This window comes from Erinaceus europaeus, chromosome 13, assembly GCF_950295315.1.
Source record: "Erinaceus europaeus chromosome 13, mEriEur2.1, whole genome shotgun sequence".
In the NCBI taxonomy this organism is placed as follows: domain Eukaryota; kingdom Metazoa; phylum Chordata; class Mammalia; order Eulipotyphla; family Erinaceidae; genus Erinaceus; species Erinaceus europaeus.
This window is the reverse complement of record NC_080174.1, coordinates 45,234,624-45,252,596: the sequence shown is the minus strand read 5'-3', so window position 1 is coordinate 45,252,596 and position 17,973 is coordinate 45,234,624. Positions and strand designations below refer to the sequence as shown.

General features: G+C 44.5%; 1 pseudogene; it reads left to right on the top strand.

Annotated features, from left to right (window-relative positions):
• The first annotated feature begins 321 nt into the window (after nt 1-321).
• LOC103112984 (histone-lysine N-methyltransferase SETD5-like) lies at nt 322-5,780 on the top strand (annotated as a pseudogene).
• Nucleotides 5,781-17,973: the final 12,193 nt, after the last annotated feature.

Here is a 17,973-nt window from a genome sequence, read left to right as displayed (position 1 = left end):
GCCACTGCCTTGCAGCCACGCAGCCACCGCCCGGGGAGGGGCGGTCACCGGCCACCCGCCCGCCCGCCTGCTCATTCGCTCTAGGCCGCCACACATGCGCTGGATGCCACCGGCCAGCCCCGCCCTGGAGCGCTGGCTCCCTCCCAGCGCGACCCTTCCCCTCCCCGCCCCTGGCTCGCTCCGCCCCTCCGCCGCCCCCCACCCCCACCTCGGGGCACCTGGCCAGGAAATGCCTTGGTGCAGCATCAGGCCTAACTAGAGTCCTGCTGCCTCGAGCAGCCCGGGCCCAGGATTCCTCATGTCCGTAACATGTTGGTTGAGGCTCTGCAGCTCACCCCCACTCGCAGAGTGGCCAGTCTCCATTAATTGGACCCCGTGATTTCCACGCTGCTGTGTTGGACATCATGAGCATTGCAATCCCACTGGGAGTCACCACACCAGATACATCCTACTCAGATATGGCTGCTGGATCAGTCCCTGAATCTGTGGAGGCTAATTCAGCAGTTAACGAGAAGAGTGTGTATTCCACTCATAATTATGGGACCACTCAGAGGCATGGGTGTCACGGACTGCCTTATGCTATGATCAACCCTCGTCCTGAATGGCCTGCTGTCACCTGTAGAGGAATGCTGTGGAGACAGCCCGAATTTGGAAGGAGAGACTGTTCCTACCTGGTGTCCTTGTGGTCTTTCTCAGGATGGCTTTCTTCTCAACTGTGACAAGTGCAGATGATTCCTTAGTGCTCCTTGGCTCGAATTCTCTGCACTAGGGGAATGAGCAGGGGGAAGATTATTAGATTATTATCCTGCGGAAGCAGGATAATGTATCAGGTGGGGATAGCAGTGCAACAGAAAGCTGGGATGAGGAGCTTTCTCCGTCTACTGTGTTGTATACAGCAACACAGCACACACCTACAAGCATCACCTTAACTGTTAGAAGAACCAAACCTAAGAAGCGGAAAAAGAGTCCAGAAAAGGGTCGTGCAACACCAAAGACGAAGAAAATCAAGAATTCTCCTTCTGAAGCACAAAATTTAGATGACAATACAACTGAAGTATGGGAAAATCGGATAAGACTATGGGCTGATCAGTATGAAGAAGCTTTTGCTAATCAGTACAGTGCAGATGTACAGAACGTCCTTGAACAATACCTTCATTCAAGCAAGGAATTTGTGGGCAAACCTGCTCTTTTAGACACTATTAATAACAGACTATGACCCAGTCAACGACTGCCACCTCTCCAGATTCAAAGGAGGTCTCGAAACTTTACATCAGGCTCAACCTGACGCTGTTGACTGGCTACGGAAGAAGGGCAAACGCTAGAAGAAGAAGAAGGCCGAGCTGTTATTGGTTTCCAAATGCAGCTACAGTTAGGAAGAGTCACTCATGTTCAAAAGCACCAGAAGATCTTGAGGGCTGCAAGAGATTTGGCTTTGGATATTCTTATAATAGAGTATTGAGGGAAAGTCATGTTACGACAGCAATTTGAGGTCAATGGGCATTTCTTCAAACCATACCCTTTTGTGCTCTTCTACTCCAGATTCAATGGTGTAGAGATGTGTGTGGATGCACGTACATTCGGTAATGACGCTTGGTTCATCAGAAAATCATGTACTCCAAATGCAGAGGTGTGACACATGATTGCAGATGGAATGATTCACCTGTGTATCTATGCTGTGTCTGCCATCACCAAGGATGCCGAAGTCACCATAGCATTTGATTATGAGTACAGTAACTGTAATTATAAAGTGGACTGTGCATGTCACAAGGGGAACCGGAATTGCCTTATACAGAAAAGGAATCCCAATGCTGCAGAACCACCACTCCCACCTCCTCCAAGCCTGCCCATCATCGGTGCAGAGACCAGACGTCAAAAAGCACGACGGAAAGACTTAGAGATGGAGCAGCAAGCAGAGTGAGGCTCCAGAAGAAGATAGCAACCAACAGCCAGAACAAGTTGTTGAAAAAGTGACTGTGTCCAGTGACAATGAGGAAACAGACAATCCTGAAGAAAAAGAGAAAGAAGGTTACAGATGACCAGGAGAATCCAGCTCATAGCAGAAAGACCAGGGAAGATAGGAAGGTCAAAGGCATCACTTTGGAAAGCCTGGAAAAAAGAAGGAAGTGGTGGGATCAGCCCTTGGAACAAAGCAGCTCTGACACAGACATTACTCCCACCACCTCAGAGACTCCTGTGGAAGAGGAGACCAAACCTGAGGCCCCTGAACTGGAAGCTAGCATTTCCATCCGAAGTACCCCACAGAGCATTAGAGTCAACACCCGGAGGTCTTCCCAAGCAGGGGACATTACTGCAGAAAAGACAGCCCCCAAACAAGCTCCAGTCAAGCCTTCTAGACCCAGACCGAAGAGTCGCATTTCTCGGTACCGAACCAATTCAGCCCAAAGACTAAAGCATCAGAAGCAGGCCATTGCACATCAGGCAGAGATATCACAAGCAGCCTTGGAGTAGGATGGAAATAACAACTCCATCACTCCTGTTGAAGCTAGCAATGCAGGCAGTTCAGGAGAAAACAGGCAGATAGCAGGGTCTGACCCAACTGTGATATCATTTGCTGGATCCCATGTCAACCATACTGCATCTAAATACCCCAAAACCAAAAAGTATCTAGTTACAGAATGGTTGAATGACAAAGTTGAGAAGCAAGACTGCCCTGTTGAGTGGCCTTTACGTATCACCACAGACTCCACTGTCCTGGCGACGACCCTAAACATGTTACCTGGTCTTATGTTGGTATGCTTCTAAATCTTGCTTATAAGACCTTCTGTTTTGATCATCACATTAGGTTCACTTGTATTACTTACGATGTATTCTATTTACATAACCACTGTTAACTAAGCACTCCCCTGCCTCCTACTCTTACTGCTCCCCTACTTGTCCTTTCCTGTTTTGTTATATCATTTAGGTTTATGCCCAAAAGGCTTCTGCTCACCCCTACACTAATATTCCCCTGTCACAGATAGAGTCTTTTACAGATATTGAACCATCTTAATACGATGACTAGATAGAAAGATAGGCAAAGATGTAGAAATATTGTGAGGAGATGGTTGAGCATGACAGAGCTTAACCTATGAGATGAGTCCCTCCAGGTAAGTCTTTCTCTCTAAAGAGGGGTTGAGCACAGGGAGACACATGAATCTCACAAGGTTGGCTGCCATTAAGCCTTCCCTCCCCCACAAAAATGTCCTACATCTTCCCACCTGAGCACGGCATTTCTTAAAAACATTTAAGCCTGCTCCACTCTATATTTCCTTACTGTGTCCATTCGATATAAAAGAAAAGGGGGAGATGCTGTGCAGATGTTCCCTCAGGCCAGTGCCACTTTCCACAGAGTAATACAGTATCTTCAAGTGCTCTTCCCAACCAATCCTGTCCCGACATGTCACTCCTGGTTGTTTCCCTATAAAGCCCTCCTACTTCTGCCTCTTGCCCTCCCTTGCCCGTTTTTTTTTTTACCATGGATGGAGGGGTGGTGCGGTAGTGGGGGAGGGCCATTTTTTGTCTGGCTCCACATGGCCTGAACCACCTGTCTGACCTAACAATAAAGGATTGTGTTCCCTTTGTGTTCTGTACCTCTCTCTCCACTGCGTCCCGCCACTGCAAGCAACAGTTTTATCCACTCTCCATTAATTTGCACCACCCCCAAACACTACATTTGCTTTGGCTCTCCATTTATCCCTGAGAGGCATTGAAGACTCCTTCTGCCCAATGGCACATTCGGCTCCTGTAAAAAGCGTTGGATAAAACAAGCCTTGGAAGAAGGTATGACTCAAACATCCTCTGCACCCCAAGAGACTAGAGCTCAGCAACTATACCAAAGTAATGAGAATAGCAACACTTGTAGTATCTGCAAAGACACTGCAGACCTGTTGAGCCCTAAAGAAACGGAAGTCTCGCTATCTGATGGAGCAGAATGTCACCAAGTTACTGTGACCTCTTTCTCCAGTCACACCACCCCCTCCCAATCCAGACTTAAAGAGCCACCAGCTGACTACACCTGGCTTGTTGCACACAGGAGAAGAGGAGCGTCGAAATGGATACGGCCTCATGTTCTCACCAATCGCATCTCTTACTGCTAGTTGCTGCGATACTCCTCTGCAGTTTGAGAACACATCCTCCCCCGAGAGTTCCTCTGCGAGTAAGCCTGAGTCCCTGTCACCCAAGCTTTGTCACTGAAAAGACCTGGATTTGACAAAAGTAGGCTACCTTGACTCCAACACTAACAGCTTCTCTGACAGACCTTCCCTAATCACTTCAGGCCATTCAGACCTGGCTCCTCATCCCTCCATCTGGCCAACCTCTGAGACTGGCTTTCCAAGCAGGAGTGGAGATGGACATCAGACCCTTGGGAGAAGCTCGGACCAGACATTTCGGACCAAATTTAACTTACTGTATGCCTACTTCCCCACTGAACACTATGCCTTGAGCAGATGGCTTGTATCGAGGATCTCCTCTGGTAGGAGACAGGAAGCCTTTACATTTGGACAGAGGCCATTGTTCCCCTGCAGAAGCATTTCCCAGCAGATATGAACATGGTTTTATGAAAGATCTCTCTCATGGATCCATGTCACCTGGTGGTGAAAGGGCTTGTAAAGGAGTCCCTTCTATCCCCCAGAACCCCCACAAAGGAAAAAGTGTCCGTACTGGAATGCCATAAATGAAAACAAGAAGCCAAGAACTCCAGTGGTGGGGGAAGTGACTCTGCACAGAGCAAGAACAAATCTGTAGGAGCTGGGCAAGGTAACAGTAACTCCCTTTCTGACACTGGTGCCCATGGTGTGCAGGGATCCTCATTCTGAACCCCATTTTCCCCTCACAAAAAGTTCTCCCCAACTCATTCCTCTCTGTCCCATTTGGAGGCGGTAAGCCCATCAGATTCCAGAGGTGCTTCATCTCATTGCAGACCTCAAGAGAGTATTAGCAGTAGGTGGATGGTTCCCACTTCAGTAGAACGACTCCAAGAAGGAGGGAGTATCCCCAAGGTCCTCCGAAGCAGTGTGAGGGTGGCCCAGAAAGGCGAGCCTTCTCCCAAGTGGGAAAGTAGCTCCACAGAGAAAGACTCAGATCCTGTGGATGGAGAAGGCCCAGAGACTCTGAGCTCAATGCTTTCTAAAGGAACAGCTGTTTACAGTCCTTCCAGATACAGCTGCCAGCTCCTGCAGTGTGATAGCCCTTGCACAGAGTCACACAGCCTCCTTCAGCAGAGCTCCTCCCCTTTGCGAGGACATCCCACCCAATCTCCAGGATACAGTTACCAAACTGCTGTACTGAGGCCTGGAAACCCCCCCTCTCACAGTTCTTCAGAATCCTCCCTCTCTCTGTGTCCTATTCTGGCCCTGCCCACCCAGTGTCCACAGACTCAGCAGCCCCATTCACAGGGACCCCAGGGTATTACAGCAGCCAGCCACATTCTGGAAATGGCACCAGCAGCAATTCCCCCATGGAGGAGCTGCCCTTCTAGTGCTGCTAGCCCTACCTCACAGGGCCCCTCAGACTCCTCCACCTCAGACTTGGTTTCCCAGTCCAGCACAGGAACTCTGAGTTCCTCCTCCTTTCCTCAGAATTCTAGGTCGTCATTGCCATCAGACTTGCTGACTATCAGTCTGCCCAGCACAGGACAGTCAGCTGCCTACCAGGCCTCCAGGGTATCTACGGTATCTGGTTCCCAGCACTACCCACACTGTGGCAGTGGGAGTGTGCACCAGTACAGACTCCAGCCGCTGCAGGGGTCGGGAGTCAAGACTCAGACAGGACTTTCCTAGTGCTTCTGGATGTGGGCGAATAGAACTGAATGAGCCCATAGCTGCTTCCTTCCAGCTGCCTCTGGATCCTGGGCCGAGCATATTGTGCTGGGGAGAGGTTACAAGGTGCCAGAGGACGGGTCTAATCGGTAAGACACGAGACTTGTGGTCATGACTCACTCTGGCCTTGGAGAAAGATGTAAATCTAGTCTGAAGCAGAGACTATAAAGAAGTTTCTCCCTACTGTTAAGAGTACATTTTTGACAAGCAAATGGTGTTTCGGTTAGTAACGGTTCTAAGTGCAGTGAGTTGTGTTGAAGCTTCCATCTCCCATCCTTGCCTATAGCCTTGTAGTCACTTGTGCAGTGAAGACATCTTTTTAAATATTTTTAAGTTTTCTTTAAAAAAAAAAAAAAAAGAAAGACTATAACATTTCATGGATGTGAGGGCGATCTGGCTGCAACATCTGTCCCCCCACTGATCGCCAGGGTTGATTCGGCTGGTATGGCTGGCTAGGGGGGTGTTCCCTTCCTCCCTCACCACTCCATGTGCATCTCTCCGGAAGCTGAGCGCTTGGTCAAAGAGGACGGCCTTCCCAGAATAGAGACGGACTGGTCTTCTGTCTAGGGTATAGGAGTAGCTGCGCTCCACTGCTATAACCTCCAAACAAGCTCTCAAGAAAGACTATAACATTTCAAAAAGAATATGGAGAAGAAAGGTTTAGGAGTAAAATGAAGTAACTATGAGAAATATCTAACTCTATTAGAAAAGTAAATATAAGGATAATAAGAATTTCAGTGGAGCTGGGTGGGGGCACACTGGGTTAAGCACTCATAGTATGAAGCTCAAGGACCCACACAAGGATCCTGGTTCAAGCTCTCACTCCCCAGCTGTGGGGGGATCACTTCACAAGCAGTGAAGCAAGTCTCCAGGTGCCTGTCTTTCTCTCTCCCTCTCTGTCTCCCTCTCCTTTCTCAATTTCTTTCTTTCCTATAAAAAAAAGAAAAATGTCCACAGGAGCAGTGGATTCATAGTGTGTAGGCACTGAACCCCAGCGGTAACCCTGGAAGCAAAAGAAAAAAAAAAGTATGACAGTTTCAGAAGAAGATAGGAAGGGAGCTGTAGTCACATTCAAGGAGACAGTAACTATAAATTTTCTAAATGTGAGTGATGACCAAAAAGGCCATCATTAAGTGATCTAGTCTCTTACCCATACCCAGCTTTTCCTGCCCTTTCTTTATCTGATGAGCTTGCTCCTGAAACAACTGCTCATAGAATATTCCCATCTGTGACCATGAGTTGTAAGCTCAAACCTAAAGGGACTCAGAAGTTACACAGGCTTTTGTGCTAAATATGAATATGAATAATATAAATATAAATATATATAAATATATATGGGCCTGGGATAGGTTGATTGGTTGAACTGTTAATTAGATTCACAGATTTTCTTCAAGATTGGGAGCTACTGTTTGCCCTAATCCAACTTTCTAGCCTTATTCTGAACTCTGACCACCTTCCCAGACAGTATTTTTAGTCTACTTCCATGTTAGCTAACAAATTCAAGCAAAAACTACAAAAGTCCTGGGCTCCTAGGAACATGCCTAAAATAGACTTCCTAACTTCTTACGGCCCATGATCCCTATTCTCATTTGCTGTAGTCCTACTCTTTTGATTCTTGTTCATTAACAATTTTATCCTGCTTTATATCTTTTTTCTTTTTTCGTGACTTGATAATGATCAACAAGATTATGAGATAAGAGGGGTACAATTCCACACAATTCCCAGCACCAGAGTTCCACATCCCATCCCCTCTATTGGAGGTTTCCCTACTCTTTATCCCGCTGGGAGTATGGATCTTTACGGGGTGCAGAAAGTGGAAGGTCTGGCTTCTGTAATTGCTTCTCCACTGGACATGGGAATTAACAGGTTGATCCATATCCCCAACCTGTTTCTATCTTTCCCTAGTGAGGTAGGGCTCTGGGAAAGTGAGGTTCCAGAAGTCATTGGTGAAGTCATCTGCCCCCCTGCTTTATATCTTACTACCTTTCAGCCACCAAGTTGCAGGTGCTATCAATATTTCATTCTGACTTCCCTGGACAGGTGACTTCACCAATGTGTCCCAGAACCTCACCTCTCCAAAGCCCTACTTCACTAGGAGAAAACAGAAACAAGAAGGGGGAATGGATTGATCCGTCAACATTTATGTCCAGAGGAGAAGCAATTATAGAACCTTTTGTACCCTAAAAAGAATTTTGATTCATACTCCTAGAGTGGGATAAATGTTAGAAGAAGATGACTAGAGGGCTTTGAAACCCAGTTCTATCAGGACCTGGATAAAGAAGAGGAAAAAAGTCAATCCATATCTGCAACCTTGGAAGAGCTACTATAGTTTCCAGTGGAGGGAATGGGGACATAGAACTCTGCCAGGGGGAATGGTGCAGAATTATTGCCCAGTTTGTTTTTATAATTTTGTAAATCAGTACTGTCACTAATAAATTTTTTTTAAAATACGTATTTTTAAAAGATCTGAAAAGACACTTCTCCAATGAAGACATACATGGGATGTCTAAAATTTCACCTGTATAGTGGGACTGCTTTGTCATGTGTATAACCCAGATTTGAGCCTGGCTCCCACTGCATTTGGAAGAAACTTCAATGTCATGTGTCTTTTATTTCTGAATAGTTTTCTTTTTTTTCTTTTTTTAAATTTTTATTTATAAAAAGGAAACACTGACAAAAGAATAAGAATAAGAGAATAAGAATAAGAAGGGTACAACTCCACACAATTCCCACCACCAGAACTCCGTATCCCATCCCCTCCCCTGATAGCTTTCCTGTTCTTTCTCCCTCTGGGAGTATGGACCCAGGGTCATTGTGGGATGCAGAAGGTGGAAGGGCTGGCTTCTGTAATTGCTTCCCCACTGAACATGGGTGTTGACAGGTAGATCTATACTCCCAGCCTGTCTCTCTCTTTCCATAGTGGGGTGGGGCTCTGGGTAACAGAATGGGTTACAGACTGGTAACAGGGTGGTAACAGAGTGATAACAGAGTGGCTCTGGGTGACACATTAGTGGGGATGGTGTATTTTCCTATCTTTGTGTCTATCTCCATTTTTTTGTCCACAATTCTCATCCCAGTGTGGTGAAGCCCTAGTGATGACAATAAATAAATAGATAAATCAATACCACATAGATGGTGTAAAGATATGGAAAAACATATTCACTATCTCTTATTATTAATAAATAAAAATTAAAACCATAATTAGATGCCACCTTGCACCCATGAAAATGGTCTATATCAAAAAGAGAGCTCACCAGGTAGGGCCTGTGACTTGTCATGTGTATGATCTATGGCACCACATGGAAGATGCATGGCACTGATGAAAACTCTGGTCCTGTGGTCTTTGTCTCTCTTTCTCTTTCTATGTCTCCTCTGTCTCTATATCAGTGAAATAGCAATCCAAGAGGGGTGAAGACATTCACGCATGAAATTTTATTTCCACAGACAAAATAACAATATAAAGTAACCAGGAGTAGAAACAGAAGCTGTCAATGAGGATGTGGAGAAAAAACGGAACATTAGTACACTGTTAGTAGGAATTCAAATGGCCCCACCCCTGTGGAAAACTATATGACAGTTCTGAAATAAATGGAAATACCTACAACACTGCAACATAGCTCCTAGGCATATATCCAAAAAAACATGAAAACACTAACTCAAAAGTATGCAGGCACAAGAATATAACTGCAATATTCACAAAAGCAAAGATGTGGAGGTAACTTAAATGTGCATGGATCCCATAACTGGTTTAAAATACTTGATTATCAGCAGAATACTATTTAACCATTCAAAAGAGGACATCGTACCATTCCATACAAAACAGATGGAACGAGAAATAATTTGCTTAGTGAAATAAGAGGTGAAAGACAGCTACCAGATAACAGGAGAGTAGCAAAATGGTTATGTACATAGACTCCCATGCCTGAGGTTCTGAGGTGCCAGGTTCAGTCCTCTATACCACGACTAGCTGTATCTGAGAAGTGCTCTGACAAATAAATAAATAAATAAATAAATAAATAAATAAATAAATAAATAAGGACAACTACCATGGGAAGTGGGTGGTAGCACACAAGGTTAAGTGCACACAGTGCAGAACACAAGGACTGGTACAGGATCCTGGTATGAGCCATCAGCTCCCCACCTGCAGGGGAGGAAGCAGGTGTGTAGATGTATTTTTCTCCTCCTTTTTGTCTTATCCTCCTGTTTCAGTTTTTTTCTTACCTATCCAGCAACAACAACAATGGAAAAAAGATGGCCACCAGGAGCAGTGGATTTGGAGTTTCCTAGTGCAGGAACCAAGCTGCAGTGATAACTCTGGAGGAAAAAAAAAAAAGACAACTATCACTGATATATGTTTCACTGATATATGGTATATAGACAACTAAAGAAAACAAATTTTCAAAAAAACAGTAATTAAACTGCTTCCTATGTTCTGTAAAAACTGAATGGGGAGCAGATCAAGGGGACACAGGAGCTTGAGTGGCAGGTGTGGTGAACTGTGTGCACGCACATAAGTATACCCAGAGGTGTGAGAGTGTACTCCTAAAATGTCATAATTCTGTCAATCATTGTTGTAATAATAAAAGGACTTATTTTTAAACCAAGCATACATTTTGAAAAATAAAATGAATGTGTCATAATACATACTATAATATGGATAAGTAGTATGACAATGAAGCAGACTGAAGAAACCAGTCAGACCAAAAAGAGGGCATTCTATACAATGATTTTATACATAAATCTATATAATCTACTGTAACTTTAAGCAAATGAGTGATCACTAGGTCTGCTAGGTGAGGAGATGGAGTGATGTAGGGATTACCAACAGGTAGGAGGGAATTTCAGGGCTGGTAGTTGTGTTCTTTATCTTAATTGTGGTGATGGTTTCATAGGTATAAATCTGTCACTACACATTGAATTATATGCTTTGTATTTGCTTTTTGTATTTATTTATTTTCCCTTTTGTTGCCCTTGTTTTTTATTGTTGTTGTAGTTATTATTGTTGTTGTGATTGATGTTGTCGTTAGAGTGGACAGAGAGAACTGGAAAGAAGAGGGGAAGACAGAGAAGGGAAGAGAAATATAGACACCTGCAGACCTGCTTCACCACCTGTGAAGCGACTCCCCTGCAGATGGGGAGCTGGGGGCTCTAACCGAGATCCTTATGCCGGTCACGTGCCATGTGCACTTAACCCGCTGCTACCTCAGGACTCCCTATACTTTGTATTTGTGAAATTCAGTTCAAAATAGTAAATCAATTATACCTCACTAAAAATGCTTTTAAACTTAATTTATATACTTTAACTATGAGTGCTTTATTAGAAGTTGATTGTACAGGTATTTAAAATAACTAAATAAAACCTATTCTGCAGCTTATACTTTCCCTCAGTGAGACTCATCCCTTCCCCTTTCAGTTAATTTTGAGCAGGTGTGGTGTATTGTCATCCTCTTGCGGCTGTGAGGAATGAGTCTTTATTGATACTGGTGCCTTCAGAAATTTTCCAGCAAGGCAGGTGTTTCCTATGAGGAGCATACATTTGCAATCTTTAAAAACATACTTTATTTATTTTAATGAAGGAGACACAAAGAGAAAGACCAGAGCACTGTTTAACTATAGCTTATGGAGGCACTATGGACTAAACTTGGGACCTTAGAGCCTCAGGCATATAAGTCTTTTGCATAACCATTATGCAGACTCCCCAGTCCACATTTGCAACCTTATTGTTGGCTCCTTTGTAGGAAAACTCCCATCCCATCTGCCCTAGGCGTATGGATTATATTATAGCTGCTGTTAATGACCATGAACCCCATTCTCTTCTGGACCTCTGCAAAAGCCAGTGGTGTTACCCCCATGTTTCAGACAGTGAAACTTAGAACCAAAGGGGTGAGGTAGCACAGCAAATGTTCACAGATATAACAAGATAGGATCATGTTTACAACCCTGATTCTACACAACGGTAACATGTGGAGACTTAACCTATCCCCCAATCTCTAACACCATCCCTCCAAGTTTACATAAGCACATTATCTAAGATAAAACACTGAGCTTGTGTTAGCAGGAGTGAGTCATGACTTCACTCAGATGCACTCTCACAAATGCCCTCCAATCTTGGGCCTTCAAATTAATTCTGTAATCTCTTACCTAATTAGATATATAATTTGATTTCAGAGTTTGGGGATGAAAAAAATTGTCATATGTTAAATGTTGTAGAGAATTTGACATCAATTTCAAACATTGTTCTTATCTATATTTACATATACATTTTGTTTCATTATTACCACGAAGAGTGTTGAAACTGCCTAGGGCAGATGGGATGGGAGTTTTCCTACAAAGGAGCCAAAAAAAGGTTGCAAATGTGGACTGGGGAGTCTGCATAATGGTTATGCAAAAGACTTATATGCCTGAGGCTCTAAGGTCCCAAATTCAGTCCATAGTGCCTCCATAAGCTATAGTTAAGCAGTGCTCTTGTCTTTCTCTTTGTGTCTCCTTCATTAAAATAAGGCAAATAAAATCAGGTGAACAGACAAAGTAAGTTTTAATCAGGCACATTAAGAGGGATGACCCTTCTGGTTAAGAGCAGCTAGGGGAACAGTACTGTAGGGGATCAGGAGAGCCCAGCTAGGGGGAGCTTGAGAGCCTGCCCTGGGACAGTCTGGTGGGCCTGATATAGGGTATTGGTTCAAGGCTATTTTTGGTGGCATGGCAAGACTGGTTGGATTTCTGCTTTCCTGTGAAGATTGAGCCTCAGGGAAATCTCTCAGATATGTCCAATGCAGGCAGAAAGAAGATTCCTGTGTGGGTGAGGGAATCTGTTCTTCTTCTTATTTTTAAAAATTTATTATTATTATTATTTATAAAAAGGAAACATGGGGAAGCCATAGGAGAAGAGGGGTACAACTTCACAAAATTCACATACTACTGACAGCATGATGTCAACCAGGCTTCCCTGGACAGAGGACCCCACCAATGTGTCCTGCAGCTCTGCTTCCCCAGAGCCCCACCCTACTAGGGAAAGAGAGAGGCAGGATGGAAATATGGAACAATCAGTCAACACCCATATTCAATGGGGAAACAATTACAGAAGCCAGACCTTCCACCTCTACACCCCATAATCACCCTAAGTCTATACTCCCAGAAGATTAAAGAATAGGAAAGCTATCAGGGGAGAGGATGGGATATGAAGTTCTGGTGGTCAGAATTGTGTGGACTTGTACCCCTCTTATCCTATGGTTTAGTCAGTATTTCCTTTTTATAAATAAATTTTTTTTTTTAAAAAGTGGTATAACTCCACACAATTTCTACCACCAGAACTCCATATTCCATCCCCTCCCTTGATAGCTTTTCTATTCTTTAACCCTCTGGGAGTATGGACCCAAGGTTATTGTGGGATGCAGAAGGTGGAAAGTCTGGCTTCTGTAATTGCTTCCCTGCTGAACATGGGCATTAGCAGGTCGATCCATACTCCCAGCCTGTCTTTCTCTTTCCCTAGCGGGGAAGGGCTCTAGGGAAGCAGATCTCTAGGACATATTGATGGGGTCTTCTGTCCAAGGAAGTTTTGTTGGCATCATGCTAGCATCTGGAATCTGGTAGCTGATAAGAGAGTTAACATTACAAAGCCAAACAAATTGTTGACCAGTCACGAACCTAAAGGCTGAAATAGTGCAGATGAAGAGCTGGGGGTGGGGGGGGTTCTCAGTTTTGTAGATAGCTAGTAGGCATATTTTAGTTATAATCCAAAGGGCCTGTGGCTATGCGTTTTTTTCCCTAAGCCTGAAATCTGATATGAAGGTGGATCCAAGTTATTGTCTGGGGAGATGATGTCATGGATTGAAAAAGGACCAGAAAGCTGGATCGGAAGAGAGTAGCTCCCAAATATGGGAAAGGTGTATAAATATTGTTGATTGTAAACCCCATCAATTTGATCTGATCTGGGGCCCATATTATGCTTAGGAGCCTATGTGACCTCTGCATCCCTGTAGATCTGAGCTCACATTCTGTGGTAATGAGTAGGAACATTCCAAGCTGCCCCAATATCAGGACCCATCTTCCTCAGGTGTAACATAGATTATGTTGTCCATCCTCCCTCTGGAGGATGGAACATTCTCTATTGTTATTGATCCAAGTTGAGGGCAAGGTCCTAAGGGGGCCCACAAAGTGGTCTGTATTGTTGTTCCTAATATAGATGACTAATAACAATGGAGAGAGGGGTTTATTCGAGGTCTAGGCCCATCAAGTCTGTTTGGAAGTTTCAGGACTCCTCGATTAGGGCCTCAGCTGATGGGGTGGCCTGACAGTGACTAAAGAGTCATCATTAAAGTATGCCAGACTCTTGCCCTTATTTAGCTTTTGCAGTCCTTGCTTTGATAAGGTTAGCTTTGGAATGAGTGAGAGAACTGTAATAGGAAGTAGGTGAGGAGGGTATCTAAGTCTAAGTAGACACTATTTCATTATGAACTTTATATTGACTCACTTCAGACTATTGTGTACTTTTGCTTTCAGGTATATATTTTGCCCTAATTTATGGATACATGTGAACATATGCTCTATCTCACGGGACCTGGTCTACATCTAAGTTTTGGGACTTTGTTATGAAGTGAATCACCTGGAATGGAATAGGAGAATCCTATGAAAGGAAAGGTCTCACCAGAGTAATGAGACTGAAGGGTTGACAGTCCATGACTGAGTTCTCTTGACACAGACTAAAGTGAAGGATGCTGAGGTGGTACTTGGTGCATTGATTAGGTTGGAATCCACGGATGCAATATCATTTAGTATGAACTGAGAGAAGCATGCAGGAAAGTGAGTCCCATCCTAGAAGTTCCAGGACTGGGGGAAATATAGGCTCTATAGAGGAAGTGGGAGGTTCCTGTTATCTTAGGATTTAAGAAGTCAATAGATATTTATTGCTAAAACACTGACAAAAAACATAGGATAAGGGAGGTACAACTCCACACAATTCCCACCACTAGAACTCCGTATCCCATTCCCTCCCCTGATAGTTTTTCCTATTCTTTATCCCTCTGTTTTTCCTGTCACCTTCAGTCTGAGCAAGATAAATTCTTTCCATGTGGGCAGGAGGTCAGGTCTTAGCAATGTTTCCTTCACTGGCACTGCTGGTGACCTTTTGCTATCCCTTCTCTGTGGCTCAGAGAACCAGGAATATAAGGGTTGAATCACCAGGCTCCCAGTCCTACATGCTTGGGTTCAGGGTCTGACTGAGTAGATAGGGAGGAGGAGGGACAGAGATTTTGCCTTCATTTCATTGTACAACTCAGGTTGGAAATGAGATAAATTGCCGTGGAACAACCTTAATTCTGTTCAGCTGTGTTTTCTACCTTTACTGCACCTGAATGCTTATTTCAACATCTCGCCCAGCTTGTCTTGAATTGGAGGAAGAGAAGAGATATGCATCCCATTCTGAGTGAATTCTAGCATCAGCAAAAACTCCGGAACAAGAGTCACTGGTGGGAGTTGGATATTCCTGGAAGTGGCACAAAACCAGAGAAGTTAAGAAGCAGAATAAGTCAGATTTATGAGGTCTGCCTTTTGCACACACCCACACCAGCTACCCGGTTTAACCTTCCTTTCTCCAGTCACATTTCCCGCACTAGAATCCTGTTCCACCTCATTCTGACTGCTCTCCAGCCTGAACCTCTCCCTTCTTCTCAGCCTCAACTTCCTTATTTGCACATTGAGGGCAATAATAACAGCTCCTCCCAAATCTTGATGAGGACTGAGATAACTTTGGGAAACATCCTGCCATAGGGTAGATGCTTTGCTCACCTGGGCCAGGGATCAGCAGGGCCCTCTGAGGCAGGAAAACTCTGGACCCACAAAAGGGTTATCATTTCCAGTACCCCTTCCTGCTCTCTTATGCCCCCACCATAATGTATCTCTGTCCAGTTTGGGTGGGAAATGTACTTTCTGTGCTTATTTACCCTCCAAACTATGGTTTGCTTCTTCATTTAATAACAAGAGCACAGATGTGTCAGAGATTTGCTTCATGTCTGGATAAATACCTCAAGCTGCACACACCATCCCCACTCTCTCCCTACTCACTCCTCTCCAGTCAGGAACTCATTGCATTCAAGCTGGAAAATACTGCCAAACCTTTTAAGACACATTATGGAAAACACAGCTTCATTGTACAAGCTGTTATTTTTTTTTCCCCTCTGTTAAGTGACAATATCTCTTGTTCACTCTTCTCTCCTAGGGAAAAATCTACAAGAGATGATCAATCTATGAAATTCACAAGCTTCTACAAGTAGTGGCTCTGAAAATCATGTTCATTTGCAACATGAAATACTGTCAAGTGTGAGTGTGTAAACTCCTCATTCACAGTGCTGGCTGAATAGTTTTGCAGTGGAGTCTGCAAGTGCCTATTCTAACAGGTGGCATGGCTTCTCTCTTGAGCCACATTGCTCAAGATGGCCTGGTTGGATGGATCTGCCAGCCTAGCTTCAGCCCTGCAGGAAGGAATCCAGAGGAAGGCAATCCAGCGGAAGGCAACACTTGTATCCTCTCACCTGCCTGGGAAGATTAGGGACAGGAATGGGGGGAGTTATTTCTGGTTGTTCTTCCCTTATGTCCAGGCCCTTTTTCCAGACATATCATTCCTGAGGCTCTGCCATCCAGATATGGCCTTGTCTCCAAACCTGTATCCATGACCTTGTCATTAGATCTAAGCATCTCTCTCTCTCTTTTATTATTATTATTATTATTATTTTGTTTTTGTTTTTTGTTTTCTGTTTGCCTTCAAGGTTATTACTAGGGCTCAGTGCTGGCACTAAGAATCCTCTACTTCTGGTGGCCATTTTTCCACTTTATTGGATAGGACAAAGAAATTGAGAGAGGAGGGGAAGATAGAGAGGGATAAAAAAAGATAGATAGATACCTGCAGACCTGCTTCCCCACTCATGAAGTATCCTCCCTATAGGTGGGGAGTGGAGGCTCAAACCAGGATCCTTGCATGAGTCCTTGTGCTTCATACTATGTGCACTTACCCAGGTGCACCACTGCCCAGCCCCCCTCCCCATCTTGCTCTCCCTACTGGCCTGCTCCAGTTTCTTGAGCCCTTCTTGCCACAGAACTAACAAGAAATCCTGGAAAAGAGGACAGAGTTGATTTCCTAGCATCCCCAGACCTAGACATGAGCCCCCTGTGTTGAACCCTGTACTTTAAAGGACCCACTGCAACCTTCCTCTGGCCTTGCCTCTTCCTGTGAGATGTGGACTCTGCATGTACATCGGACACCAAGCTCCTCTACTACTCTTGGCCATACAGTGGATACCTGGAGTCTCAGAATCCCCTGAGATGGGCTATTTGCCTGACTCTGTCCTCTTGAAGGTGAACTGTGAAAATGGGATGAGCACCCTAGACCTGAGGGGTTCAAAGGGCAGTGTCTGTAGAGACACAGACAAGTAAGACCTCTGAGGATGCTGGGTGGGAAGTTCTGAGTCCAGGAATTGAGCCTCAATCACTGGGAAAAACAGACGGCTATCATCCCATAGGCTTTATTTGTTTTTACCATAGTCCTGTTCAGCTTTGGCTTACACTAGTATGGGGGCCTAAACCTAGGATCTTGAAGCCTCAGGCTCAATTTTTCCCTGTCTCTATCCAATGTAAAAATAATGTAGAATGAAAGAGAAGAAAAAGAGGCAAAATGGCTTCCCACTGACATGGAGTCTTTCAAACACTTGGGGAAAGGAACAAGGGGAAAGGGTCCTGCCTGATGATTCAGCATGCATTTATACCCAGACCCTGATGATTTCAGGATGTTATGATCTTCCTAGGAGAAGTGATGAACGAACCAAGTGGAAGTAAAGCAGGCCTGGAACAGCATGTGGTTCCTGAGTGTACGGTCATATGATGCTAGCATCTCTGCTGCCTTCGTGCTCACCAGAGAGAACAGTCAAAAAAAGGACATTTGGAAAGAAGGTCCCTCTCTGCTCAGCCCTGAGGACAGTGTCTTCAGATCTCTGACACACTGAGAATTCCTGATGACCTTTAACTTTATTCATACATTTCCTTGCTCATTCTATATATTTGCTTAGAGGCTGTTTTCTATTAGGTACCATGAACAATGAGATGCTGTCAGCAGTGAGCTTATACTCTAGGGAGTCAGCAGTGATACACAGATATTCAATGCAGAAAC